Source organism: Protopterus annectens, chromosome 4.part0 (genome assembly GCF_019279795.1).
Source record: "Protopterus annectens isolate FY-2018-M chromosome 4.part0, PAN1.0, whole genome shotgun sequence".
NCBI lineage: Eukaryota > Metazoa > Chordata > Ceratodontiformes > Protopteridae > Protopterus > Protopterus annectens.
In genome coordinates this window covers 1,540,245,832-1,540,260,433 of record NC_056733.1, presented here as the reverse complement: position 1 = coordinate 1,540,260,433, position 14,602 = coordinate 1,540,245,832, and positions in this window count along the sequence as shown.

Genomic DNA, 14,602 nt, shown 5'->3' with positions numbered 1-14,602 from the left:
GATCCCATTTTAACACCTTTAATCTGATCAAAAAACAGAATTACACACCACACACATAAGTAAAAAAACTACCCAATGAAGCCCTTTACTTTTTGCCCTCTGTGTTTGCATGAAACTTGGCACTGCTAGCCACTGCCAAGTGATGGTGAACGGCTCTTCTATGGTGTGGCTATCTCCATGCAATGCTGCTTAAACAAGCTGTGCTAAGGTAATACACAGTGAATGTGGAATAAAGAATTATGTCATTGTATTATAATATATATTTAAAACTATTAGATACACCTGGATTCGCACCATGTATCATCTGGGCTCAAAAAGAAATCTGTCAGTGCATTTACACCTGTTACCACAGAGTCACTTAGGCAGCAGGTGTGTTTCTTATACTCAGTACTATCCACAATTTTATCAATGAATCAGATGCTCAGATTTGCTCATCGCTTAACTCTGCACAAATGGAGAAAGCAGTATAAATGTGTATCTCTTGTGTGCAAACACTTTGCCATAGATCATGCAAACCAGTTGCTTGACAGTGCACTATGGAAAATGCACCATAGCATGTAGTACTTATGTTTACTGTCCATTTACTCTTCATCCCATGAAAGTATATGTAGAAACACAAACAAAGGGAATGCATTTTTAAGAAAAGAATACATATTTACATTATAGTCATTGGTTACCTGCACCCATGCACTTGAAACTTGGTCTATCAGTACTTGTTCATAAATATATCAACCACACTACAGAAATAAATAAAAAATGCTTTCTTATATACCATGGACATCTTTATACTGACAATACACATTCAGATTTTCCAATACTTGTAGTAATGTGGACATGTCTTTTTTAAGGTATAGCTGCACATTAGAAAAACAACATCAAATGCTATACTTTGCACTTTCATCAATCTGGTAACATGCAGATCTTTAATAGTTTTACAGTTGTACTTGGCTAGCTATCAATTTCAGACAGACCTCTCAACATCTTCTCTCAAGCATCCAGTGATGATGTCATCCACAATAAATTGTCCTGCAGCCTTGTAAAGTTACACTTGTGCCATGCTGCTTGCATTAAGTGTTGAGTTCTACAGCCTGTGTGCTTAGTTAAGTATGGGTTTTAATCTCACTGCAGTCAACTGGTGTGTGTGTCTGTCTAGTCAGAAGAGCAAAACTGTGTATCCTGCAGTCATCACTACAATACCATGGAGTACCAATATTTTGACAGTTGTACATGACATCCATTTCATTCAGGTCTCTCAACATCTTGTCTAAAACATCCAATGATGATATCATCCATTACAAATTGCCCTGCAGCCTTGGAGAAGTCAGATTTGTGCTGTGGATTTTGCATTAATTATTGAGTTCTTTAGTCTGTGTACTTAGATAGGTAGGGGTTTTGTTCTCACTGCAGTCAACTGGTGCGTGTGTGTGTTTGTTCACTTGGTTGACATTAGACAGAGCATTTTACACTAGCATGTGGGACACTGCTATTACCATCTTCTCAACAGACATTGCTGATGTCATCATTTATAAAGTGTTGTCTGACACTCTGCAAGTCACACTTCTGCTGTGGTGTTTGCATTAAGTACTGAGATCTCTAGTCAGTGTACTTAGATAAGTAGGTGTTCTGTTCTCACTGTATTTAACTGATGTGTTTGTGTGTGTGTGTGTATGTGTGTGTGCCTGTGTGTGTGTGTGTGTGTGTGTGTGTGTGTGTGTGTGTGTGTGTGTGTGTGTGTGTGTGTGTGTGTGTGTGTGTGTGTGTGTGTGTGTGTGTGTGTGTGTGTGTGTGCGCGCTTGTAGGAAAGAAGGAATAGCTTGTAGTCAAGAAGATTTACTATGATTTATATTTTGTTGTTTTATCTATAAAATGAATAGTGTTTGTGTGTGTGTTTGTTCCTTCCTACAAACAGTGAAAAACAGTGGTAAAACAGCTCCTACACATACTATTGGCCATACCTAAGTGTTAATTTTGTTGCATAAACATTAGTGTCTCATGGTGCAGAAACCCCATCAAGGTGTTTTACCAGATGCATGTGTGATACGTGTTCCTTTGATGCACACAGTACAGACTGACAACATTGATGGCATGGGTTACAGTCAAGACAGTGTGGATTGTGCCATATATATGCCATGGACACCTGTCAATTAACCTCAGTCGATCATAATCTCACATACAGGTATAGCAGAGTCCCTTCTAACACCTCCAGCAGACATTAAAGATTTAGGACTGTGTGTTTGATTCCCCTCAGAGATTTCTGAGAAATCATAATAGTTGTACAAATGTGTTCTTGCATAACCATCTATGATCACTCACAATCACATATGTTACGTGGAATACATGGGATTACTGGTGGTATTATTCTAATATTATCAGTGATTGTGCATGCTTCTGTCTACTGTTGTCCATGTGCCTGTTGCTATGTGCTCCACTTAGTTGAGTCATATGCTGACATTATATTCATATTCAGGCAACTCATTTTACACAGCTTCATACTCTGAACATAATCCCTTTTGTATATACCATCCCTGATATATGTCATATCCATTGTTCATGTCACAAGATGCTTATATCACAAAGTATCCACCCCATTGATATGTCACTTTGACAGTCACATAATATACAAAAACTGTGCAGTTCGTACTGTATCATGTCGATATGTGAATAGTGTTCAAGCTACCATTGTCTTCATTGACATATCCTCATGTGCTGTACATTACCATGTTTCTCCTGTCCTCTTCCCTTGTTTTCATTCCTACAATTCATCTGTGTGTCCCTTTTCAATATACACACTTCCCCTGACTATTTATATATAATGCAGTTTACTTACCCTTGCTGATCATTAACAAAACTTTTATTCAGTATGCCTGACACGTTTCTACAATATTCTGCACTTTATATACTTTCATGTAATGTGTCAGAAACATATGCATTGCTTTATTAATAATCCTGGTAATCATTGTAGCAGTCCGCTCAATCCCACAGACATACTTTGCTCTTAGGTAAACAGGTTTACATGACTGCTTGTGTCCATGGTTTTCTGGCCAGCAACACTGTAGCTATCCACAAAACCATGCTCATTTATGTTTAAACACTGTGCATGGCATGCATATGCAATTAGTATTGCTGCTCACCATTCAAACACATAAACTGCATGTAGGTTTCACACTAATCCCCAGGGTGATGTAATACCTTATCAGATAACAACAGTGAATGAGTTGTAAATCCAGTAACTCCAAGAAATAAAAATAGCACACATATTTGAAAAGGGACACACTCATAGTTTCAAATGTATGATTTCAAAAGTAATTTTTATGCCTTTATGAGGTGCAGATATTGAACTTTTAACAGAGAATGAGGAAAGCACATTACATAGATGGTTGTTACCAGTGGTTCCAGTGCTTCTTGCTTTCTTGTGATGTAATACCTTGTATTGGACCAAGATAGGTTTTGCAATTACTCGAGCTTTCAAGCTGGCATAAGCCTTCATCAGGAGTTATTAAGTTAGTGGTGTTAAATGCAGCACTTATATATGCAATTGTGCCTGGAAAGAGAAGAATATCATCTAATACCAATTGGCTAAAAAAAGAAATCTTTAAAAATATTAGTATGGAAAAAAAATGCAGATCGGGCAACAAAGACAGACACTGTGTGTGTGGGTGGGGGGAAATGTAGGCCACTATTCTGTTTGCAATGATCTGCAGAGCAATTTTATAAAGTTCATTTTTCAGATTGAAGGCAGCCTGCTCTACCTCTAACCCCTATAAGCTCAGTGGAGTGGAATCAAACCAGTATGATAGAAAAATGGATGCAAAAACAAGTCCTGTGAGTCTGAGGGCTCTGCTCCTGCATTACAGTTATTAACTAGCTGAATAGTCAGTAAAGGCAAGCATGGTAAAGTACAGTACAGTACAGAACAGTACAGTACAGAAATGTAATAACTGCAAAGACTATCACCATGATGTTTGATGAATACCAGAGCAGTTGTGCCCATACATAGTGTTAAAATGCAAGAAAATCTGGAAATGAAGAAAGCAACTTCATTATGACATGCAGGTGGGAGACCTCCCTGACATTTCTGATACCTCGTCCTGAATTCCTGCCTAAAAATCTAAAAATTAATAGTTGCTCAGCAGAAGAGAAAGGAGAAAAACAGTAGAAAAATAACTTCAGAAAAAATGGAAATATTAACAACTAGAAGGAAAAGGGAAATTTACTTACAGGAAGTTCAGAAGCTAAGAATGAAGCAACTCCATCATCAACAGTAAAAAGGGCACAATCAACTGTTTTGCTCATACAGTTTGACAATGTTTAATGGAAGAGCAAGTTGTTTCTGTGACTGGTGGTGTTCCATTTTGCTTATAAGGACAATTGCTGCTATTTTTAGTTATTGCTTCAGGGTAGAGAATGAAGCTTAATTATGGTCATGGTAATTCAGGAAAAACAGTGGCAATATTGCCTATCATATCTTCCGTCAAGCAGCAGATATGATGACTAAAATCTAGTGCAAGATTTCTTTGCACATACCAAGTTAGTAACTGTTCATATTATCTGCAAACTGTACAAAATTAGGTTAAGCAGACAAACACCATGCAATCAGTCATCTGACAACTTCCACTGTGACGCAACATATGACTAAATGTTTTGTTTCTCTAGAGGATAAAAAAAATTATCATTTATAGTGTGGTACAAAGAAGACAACTAATATATGTCCAAGGGCTGACTTTAGGCCAATTGTTTATATTCGGCCCAGTAGGGCCCTGCTCCCACAGGGAGCCCTGCACTGAGGTGTAGCACAATCAGTGTGTCTTACATGACCCACAAGCATTGCCAAAGGGTCACTTCATCTAAGTATAATGCATTTTCCTGCCCATAGCCTTGCTTCCTCAGTAGTTACAAATCTTGTTAGTGAAGTCGACTAAACTTCCTACCATTTATGGCACTGGTTGGTATAGTGGTTGTATTAACACTGCAGTCTTGTAACACTTGTATGGTTCATATCGTTATTTTCTCATGCTCTCATAGTAGTCAGTTGCTGCTGCCGAATGCGCAACAGGGTCTTCAACTCAAAACTGAGATGGAATTAACCATCAGATTGTGAGTGCCATTCCAGTTACTCTTGCAGATGATAGGTATACTCTATCTAATATGAAGATATAGGGTGTTACCATGTTTTCCTTTGCTTCTCGTGCCACCGTGGGTTATACAACTGAATCTTAATGAATATGATTATAAAAAATAACTGTGGAATAGTCAGCCTCAGGTAGTATGAAAACAAATGATAGTAAGTACAATCAAAAACTGAACAGATACTGTGATGTGAGGTAACTTCTTATCATGAATACTTATAATATAACCAGAATAACAGTATGGCAGAGAAACACTTGCTACAAATACATAGTTTCAAAGTCACATACAAAAATGGATGACAGACAAATACAAGCTTAATGAAGGAAATGGCTGAGCTGGATTGAGGAAGAATTTTAGTGAGAAGGTGTTGCAGAACTCAGAAAAAATGTGAGTTTTGCTTTTCTTTCTACATCCATGTGGGTTTATCTAAAGATCAAGCTTGAAGAAATGATCACAAGTGAGCAGAAGACCTGCCATTTTCCGGATCATATCCTTGTGCTTGTGATTATTACTTTATCCCTAAACTAAACTCTTTCTACAGGCATTTCTTTCAAAATTTAACTTTAAAAACAACCATGAATTACAGCAATGAAAGACTGAAAGTCTGTTCTCAGATCCTTTCAATGGGGACGTTGAAAGCATTTTGATAATGCATTTGTTGTTCACACAGAAAGTAGATAAACTTTCTGTCAGTGTCAGAAGCATCAGTTCCCCCTTCAAAAAAAATAAAATAAAATAGTGTGTGGTGACATGCGTGAATGGGCATTCCTTTGTTGAAGGTTGTGCTTTAGGCCCGGCAAGCCAGCACGTAAAACTCTACTGCTAATCATTAGCGGACCGGAGTTCCACTGTGATGACCCCTAACCGGGAAAAGCCGAAAGACACAAACAAAGTAATATGAAAGGACAAAGGATTGCCATTTGTTAAATAGTTGTAAGGAGTTAGTTTTCGGCCAAACTGTTAATTAATCATTCTGAGGAAGTTTAACAGTTTTATGACTGCAACATAGCAGATGCAGGAGATGATTGCAAATCTATGAAGGAAGAAAGGGGTACTATGATATGAGAATGTACAAATTAGTTTAAAAACTTTCATGTTATTTTTGGCCTATCATCTCCCACAACCATTAAGCCCATCTCCACTTGCTCTATTATCCTGCCTTCAAGACATCCCAACATATTGGACATAGAAATAAAAGTTAAGTACTGTGAAAAGTCAGAAGATTTTACCGGGTTTCATGTTTCAACTAACTTAGCTTAAATTCAATTAACTTATAGGTTTCATCCCTATTTTCTGTCTCTTGTAGACTTCTGCATGGAATCAATACCTGGCATTTTCTGCCATTAAACTCCCCACACTAAGGGATCTTTTATACCTTCACAGGATGAATGACTGCACAAACACTGTTACCAAGAATATGAACATCCACCTACATATAAAATAAAATACTTTGGAAGAATAGATTACTTTACTCAACAGTTGCCCCAGCTTTGGAGCAGATTACCCCTGCATGCTGCTCAAAGTAACACCATCGCTTCATTTAAGACTGACCTTGATAATTGAAAGGGTACCCACAAGTTCATCACTAGCATGACATACCTTACCTTCCAGTTTGAGGGTAATATTTGGTAAGATCCTCCATGGCAGGGCTTGCCACTGAGCAGTGTAAACCTGGGCTCGAGATGATTGTCACTGCTAAAGTGACCCCGACCCCATGTGCAAAATGGGGAAAAAAAGGGGTTGAGAATGGATGGATGGACTCATTAAGATGTGTGTGGTCTTGAGAGGTACTTATATTGCAGTTCTTGTGATCTTATAATGCCATTGGGTTTGGACTGGCATAATAGTTAAGACACAAGATATGTAGTTACTCTAGCTAGATACTCTAACTTTCCATGTCATCTTCTTACTTTGGTGTCCTGCTTTTCTCGACCTGGTCCTGGTGGTGTACATGGGCTGTTTAAGGTCAATAATGTGTGATCCTGCTTCCAGTGAGCAAGGCATCCTAAAAGTGGTTATCTTGGTTTAAACAAGTGATGTGGCCTCAAGTTTCTCCACTATTGTTTCCTGAAGCTCTTCCTGCAAAAAGGACCCTGAGGGCTCCAAAGAAAACAATAACAGTTACAAAATTAGACCACTGGCTATAGTTAATGTATGTTACCTATTATTATTTTCAATGAATTGTCCAAATTCCACTGTCAATATTTTATATATAGATTATATTAATATTATCACCGCATTGTTCTCTTCTAAAATTGTACCTGCACATCACTGAGACAGCATCCACACTCCCACCACCTCTCTTCTATCTACCTGTGCCTGTCTACACTGTAATAGTCTTTTCTGTTCTTGGGTCTTAAACTATTCAAATACTTTCATATCTGTTTAACCTTTTTGTTTTCCTTTCTCTCTTTTTTCCCTGATTATTTTGAATGATAGTTGGGTTTACTCTTCTAGCTATTTTCTTTCTGTTAGTTTCCACTCTCTCCTCTTGCTTCCCTTCCCATACCACATCTCTTACTTCAATGTATTTTTTTTATTTATTTCTACTATTCTCTTCTACTCACCATTCATAGATTGGTTTTGCAGCAGCCAGCTGCTATCTGGTCCTTCCCACTCCATTTGCCCTCGCTCTGCTCAGGCTCACTCCACTCCCCTACCCTACCCCCATTACCATCCACCCTCACTTCCTATACTTTTGTTCTGACTCTCAAATACACCTCTTGTCTATTCATCCACTCAGTAAACAGTTTTCTTTTCCTAGTAATTAGCTCTACATTATCCTAAACCCCGCCCCATCCACTTAAATTACTACTACATCCTCACTACAATTTACAAATCTAATCCTCTTTTTCACCCATTACTCCTATATACACCACTAAGCAACACTTTTTCTCAACAACAATGTTTCACTAGCTCGCTACTTTATCTACCCTACTTATCACAGCTTACTTTCTTACATCATATCATCATGAACACATTTTCTTCTTACAGTCTCTTACCAACCTTCTCATAACCCATGCCTTACCCCACCAACCAGCTGTATAATTTCTCCATACCTATATAATATCACTACAGAACATTGGATTGTACTCATTCAAATATGTGCATACACATATAACACTTTCCCTATCATAAAAAGTTACCAAGCTTTTTATCAGACTCACACATCTATATCTAATCAATTCAGGTCACATTAAATTAAGTCCTGACATACACCCTATTCCAGACCCTCCTGTCACCCAACGTGTACCCCTCTCTCCTAAGATCATTAATATCCAACATATTAACACAGATCTTCTCATTCTAAATATAAGCCTAAGAAGCATACGGAAAAAAAACTGAATTTCATGCAACCCTCACCCAGTATTCTCCAGGCATTGCTATTTTGACAGAAACCAGGTTAAAACCACACATAAACAACACTGAGATACTAACCCCTGGGTATAACATCCATAGGCATGATAGGATTCACAAACAGGGTGGTGGCAAAGCCATAATATACAAAGACAACCTCAGTCTAGAGCATCTAATAATTAACTACCCAGACCCCAAAAATGTTGAAATCCTTGCCATTTGCAAAAAATCAACTCCAACAAAAGTGTTGATTTCAAAGCAAATTATATAGTCCCTAACAACAACCCATCCTCCATTGAAGACCGCTTTTGCTGGGTTGCCGCAACTTAAAGGAGCCATAATTATGGAGGACTTTAACCTAGACTGGTTCTCCTGCACCTCTAGTTATCCAACCAATTTTATAAACTTTCAAGGCTTCCATCAGGTGATACAATCTCCTACCAAGGTTGACAAGCACACTAAAAAACAATATATACGTGACTGGACTCTAACAAACAAACCTTCCCTCTGTTACCAATTCGGATGTCTCCCTGACAGCCTAAGTGATCACAGACCCACATACCTAATTAGGCAGTGTATTTATCCACCTAAAAACATAGTTTATAAAAACATACATAATAAAACAAATTTCTCACCAGAAATCTTTAAGACTCTTCTGCACAAATGTGACTGGTCCCCTCTCAAGCACCTCTACCTTGACCATGCTGTAGAATATTTTAATGACAAATTCATCAATATTCTAAATGATCTAGCCCCACTAAGAAAATGCCGTATTAAATCCAGACATATACCATGGTTCACTAAAGAGATCAGGAAGTTCCTTAAATTAAAGGACAAAACCTGCTGCCACTACCTTAACACTAAAACTTAAACAACTCTGCTCAGCTATCATCAGCTTCAACTCCTTCTCAATTAATCAAAAAATAAAGGTGCAGGTACTCCACAACAAACTAAGCCAACCAGTCTCAAAAGTAATAAAATGAACTCCTTTATTCAGTGAAAATAGTAAGCTTGAATAGAAGCATACAATGCAGTCAGCATATCATTCAGTGTAAGCAGGTTAGTAGTGCCTGTCAAGGTTATCAGGCTTGGCTACCTGGCACACATACCATGTTTTACACACTCTAAACTTGGTAGTAAAATACTTCATCTGTCAGCCTCAGTGTGGGTAAAACTAACTTTCTGTTGCCTTCCCAGTCTCTAAAGACTTTAGGAGTTTGGTCAAAGACAAGTTCTTGAATCAGATGTGTGCAGCAGACTTTCACTGTGTAATATGTCTAAGGAAATTCACAGTGGTGCAGCAGTAAAAGTATACAGTGTGATGTGGCATTACAAAAGGGAATGCAAACATTAGCCTTAGTCAGTGGCATCTGATGCAGAGATATACCACTGTTCTGCAACTCTGGCTGGAAGATGCATGCATGTTAGATGGATTACTGTTCTGTAAGTCCTGCTGCAAGATGCATGCATGTTAGATGGTCTACTGTTCTCTAACTCCATGTGGAAGATGCATGCCTGTTAGACTACTATTCTGTAACTCCTGCTGGAAGATGCATGCATGTAGATAGACTACTGTTCTGTAACTCCTACTGGAAGATGCATGCATGTAGATAGACTACTGTTCTGTAACTCCTGCTGGAAGATACATGCATGTTGATAGACTACTGTTCTGTACCTCCTGCTGGAAGATGCATGCATGTTATATAGACTATTGCTCTATAACTCCTGCTGGAAGATTCATGTATGTAGATAGACTACTGTTCTGTAACTCTGGCTGGGAGATGCATGCACATTAATCACTGACACTGATGGGCTCATTGAGGTTTTACACTTACCTATGTAGAGTTGCATACTTTACAGTCACACTGTGTTGCTGGGAGGCACATAGCTGAGTGTGTTCTTAACAAGACATAGCCTGTGCATATGCAAAGAAGAGCATTGCCATTTGGTCTTTTTGCTAGACCCACATTTTAGGAACAACACACATCCCAAAATATGAAGAGCATGCATTACTCCCAGAAATCATTTTCTCAGAAAACTCCTACACACAGCAAAGAGAGTTGAAAAATAAGTGGTCTTGTGAAAAAAGGCATTCTAGCACTCTTGTACTTACTGGTCAGTGTGTCTCAGTCACGGGTTGGCTTCATGCCACATTTTGCTGGTTTTGCTGCTATAGTTGCTGCAGTGTGATCTCTCACTACTGATACTTTTTCTTCTTCCAGCAATCAAGCATCACAGTGTTTGCTCTTACACTGTATGACAATCTCCATGGCATACCAGCATATTTTGGGATGAGGGGATGACATGAAAAGATACAAGCGATAATGCTGTGCTACCAGAAAAACCTGTCAAAGTTAACATAAGATGACATAATGCATCTCAGTGCATATGATGAATAGCTGCTATACTGGCAATACATTATGATAGTCTGTAAAACCTATAGAAAGATTGTGACAAAGTACCTTGACTGCCCATCTGAATGCACATTTTTAGAGAAAAAAAATAGTCCCCTGGGATTATAATAACTTACAGAAAGATGTGTTTTCCTGACAGAAGACCATACTTCTCTACAAATATCATGAATATTCAAACAATCCTCAAAATCATCTTGTCAGACATCAGAATCATATTGCACTACTTTGTAATGGGCTACAGCTGCAACAAGGTGCCATGTCACACTGTGGAAGATGAAGAAATGTAGATGATGATCACAATGATGATGATGATGATGATGACAAGAAGGGATTATACTGTCTTTGGTAACAGCACAAGCACCTGCTTAGACACAACACCTGATCCACCAGCTACCATAACAATTGCTCTTATAAGATTATTCAGATTATTCGGTATTCTCAGGGATCTGATCTCTCTCTCTCTGTATTCAGTCATTGCATTTTTTACTAAGTACTTATGTCCGGTAAATACATCTGATCTCTGTATTGTCTGGACTCTATATATGCCAATATTATTACTTCTTAGTCAGAAGTTTGATAAATGGTTATATTAGCACACACCATAATGTGTGGTAGGAAGTATTAAATGCCAATCAGTTGGCAGAGCCTACAACTCTGCAAAGTCTGATGGTGTGCCATTAAAATAAACAATCATCAGAAGTTTAATTCATACTCTTTAGTAAACACTCTGATATAAACTAAAGCCTGCTGGGTAGTCTTCTAAGGTTACAATCCATAATACATTACATCAGAAACTGACCATGACCTCATGGTCAAATTCTAGCACCCATGGGTAAATGTTCCACAGCCTACATTTTCAGTATTGACTACAAATTTATTATACCAGGGATCACATTGCTCAGCAAATCATCAACTGGGTCTCCATGTCAGAAATTTTTTATAACCCTTCTGGAATGAGGCACAGATACAGAATAAACTTAAACAAGAGTGTAAAGAAGCTCAGCATCTGGTATCTGTTGTTCCTCTGCTGATTAACATCTTGAATAGAAACCTATTCCTTTACATAGTTTCTATGTTGTGTTTCTGATTGCCAGCATCTCGTGAAACACTTAAAATAAGAAAAAGACAAAATGGATTTGCAAAAATATACTCTCCTAATATATATCTGACAAAAAACTACCTATCCCATGTAAATGATAGCAATACATCTGTGACACTGCCAGCCCAGCTATCTAGAATTTTGTAAATAAATATATGTCTTTTGTGAATATTGATATGATTTATACAAAACTGTTTGTTATGTGCTGAGCTTCAAGAATGTAATGACAGCATACCTTGCTGGAACATAGAAGATTAACTTACAAAACTTCAAGAAAATAAGTTGAAATTAAGTGCTTTACGATGTATTATAAAAGTTAGTTTCAATGCAACAAGACAGGATGTCTAGAGCTAGACATCTATCTATTGTCTTGGAGAGAAGTAATTATTAGGTCTAAAATGTAAAAGTGTTTAATTGTTTTACAACTTCCAGTTCTCAGCAAACATCTGAGGGATATGTATTTTTAACACAGAGATGTCAGTTTCTGTTAGCCTGGGAACTGAAGGCAGGTGACAAAGAGTGATGTCATCCAAGCTGACCCAGCAGTAATATGTAATATTGATTTAAGAACTCTCTCGGAGAAAGACTGTGCATTTTGTATTTTATCTTTGACCTGGAAACATCCATCATCAGCATTTCTGCCTGTGTGTTGTCTGTAAGTAAGACTTAGGGTATAATATCTCTCTTAGATATATATAGGAATATAGTAAAGATTAGTTTAGATGTTTTCTGTATTTATTTGAGACTGTCCTGCAATGTTGTTTTAAAATATTTCCTGTGATTTTGAACTCTGCAGTTACTGTGTTGATTGAGTATTCTCTTGTTCTTTTATTATTTATTATTAAATATATTTAAACCTATCTTTGTGGCTGATATTTGTGAGACATATTTAAGCTCTTAGCATACTTGCATATGTACTTGGTGACACTGTATAGGCCACTCCTAAATAGCCTTGCTCTTGGTCACACATACCATTTGGATAATAGTAACATTACACAGTAGGATTGGTCTCCCTTTGGAAAGGCCTTAAAGTAGCTGATAAGGGATTCTTATGGCAGTGATAACTATCTTATTGCCTGGGCAGAAGGGGGCATAGCTAGTAAACCTGTGCCAGCCTTCCCTAGGTGTGTGTTTGTGTATACATCAAATCTCAAAGTTTGTGTATTTCATCTATGTGGGCAGGGACACGAAGCAGACAGAGAGAGTGTTGGGATGACTTGGCTTGGAACCCTGGCTAAGGACTCAACTCTATAGCTGTGCTAGTGGGCAGTCTTAATGGGGATCTGGAGAAAGAGGGAGAAACTAGCCCCAGACTGACTGTGACCTATGTGTGCTCTTAAGGGAAATTGTACTTTACTGTGTGTGTACTTGTCAACTTCCCATTGGGTACATCCCTCACTGTTGCCAGTGGTGAGCATTGAGGCTCCTTGATTACCAGGCCAGTTCAGGGATGTCACATATTAATTGGTAGACAGTGATGGGATATTCATATCACATATTGGGTGGTGCAGTGGTGCAGTAGTTAATGTTGTCACCTCACAACAAGAGGTTCTCCAGTTTGATTCTTGGCTGGGGTATCTTCTGTGTGGAGTCTGCATGTCCTCCCTGCATTTGTGTGGGTTTCCTTCAGGTACTCCAGTTTCCTCCCACATTCCATAGACATGCGTTGGAGCATTTTTTCCCCAGGCTTCTGCTGAAAATAGGCTCTGTTCCTAGTTGAACTTTCCTGGTTAACAACTGTTAAATAAATAAATAAATATTAATTGGTTGACAGTGATGAGTTAGCCACATCACATATTAATTGGTTTGTAATGGTGTGGATATTGAATTCCTGTAGCCTGTGTACAGTGGTCACTGAAGGTGTTTGTACTCTCAATCAGCCACGCAGTGAACATTCAGAGTTCATATCACAATTGTTTTTTTTTGTTTTTGATAGCTTAGTTAGTCAGGGAGAGCAGGCAAGCATGTCAGCTGAGGAGTATGGCAAGCTGACAAGGAGCCAGATGGCTGAGATGTGCCAGGCTATAGGACTGGTGCATCCCAACCTGACCAAAGCAGACATGATTGCAGCTTTAGTCACAGCTGCATTGTAGAATAGCAACCAGGAGGAAAATCAGACTGGCCGTGGAGATGTACAACTCTCAGAAAATGGACAGCTCAACCTTTCCACAGAGGACTTAAAAATCTATCTGGAGTTAAAGAGACTTGAGCTAGAGGCCCAGCATTTGAAAATAGAGGCAGCAGAGAGACAGAGATGTCTAGAGACTGAGGAAAATGAGAAACTGCAATGTATGAAGGCTGAGGAAAATGAGAAACTGTGATGCCTAGAAGCTGAGGAGAAGGAGAGGCAGAGGTAACATGAAAAGGAGATGCTGACTCTTCACCAGAGTCATGGAGGTAATGTGGAAGGGAGTAACTGAACCCCAGAAGCAACAAAAGTAAGTACATTTTTTTACAATTTACAGAGGGGAATAATTTTGTTAGTTTCATTCATATGTTTGAGATGGTATATAAACAGTATAATGTTGACCAAGGGGTCTGGGTATAGTTCCTGACTCTCTTACTCCATGGTAAAGCAGTAACTGTAATTTCTAAACTGTCTGAT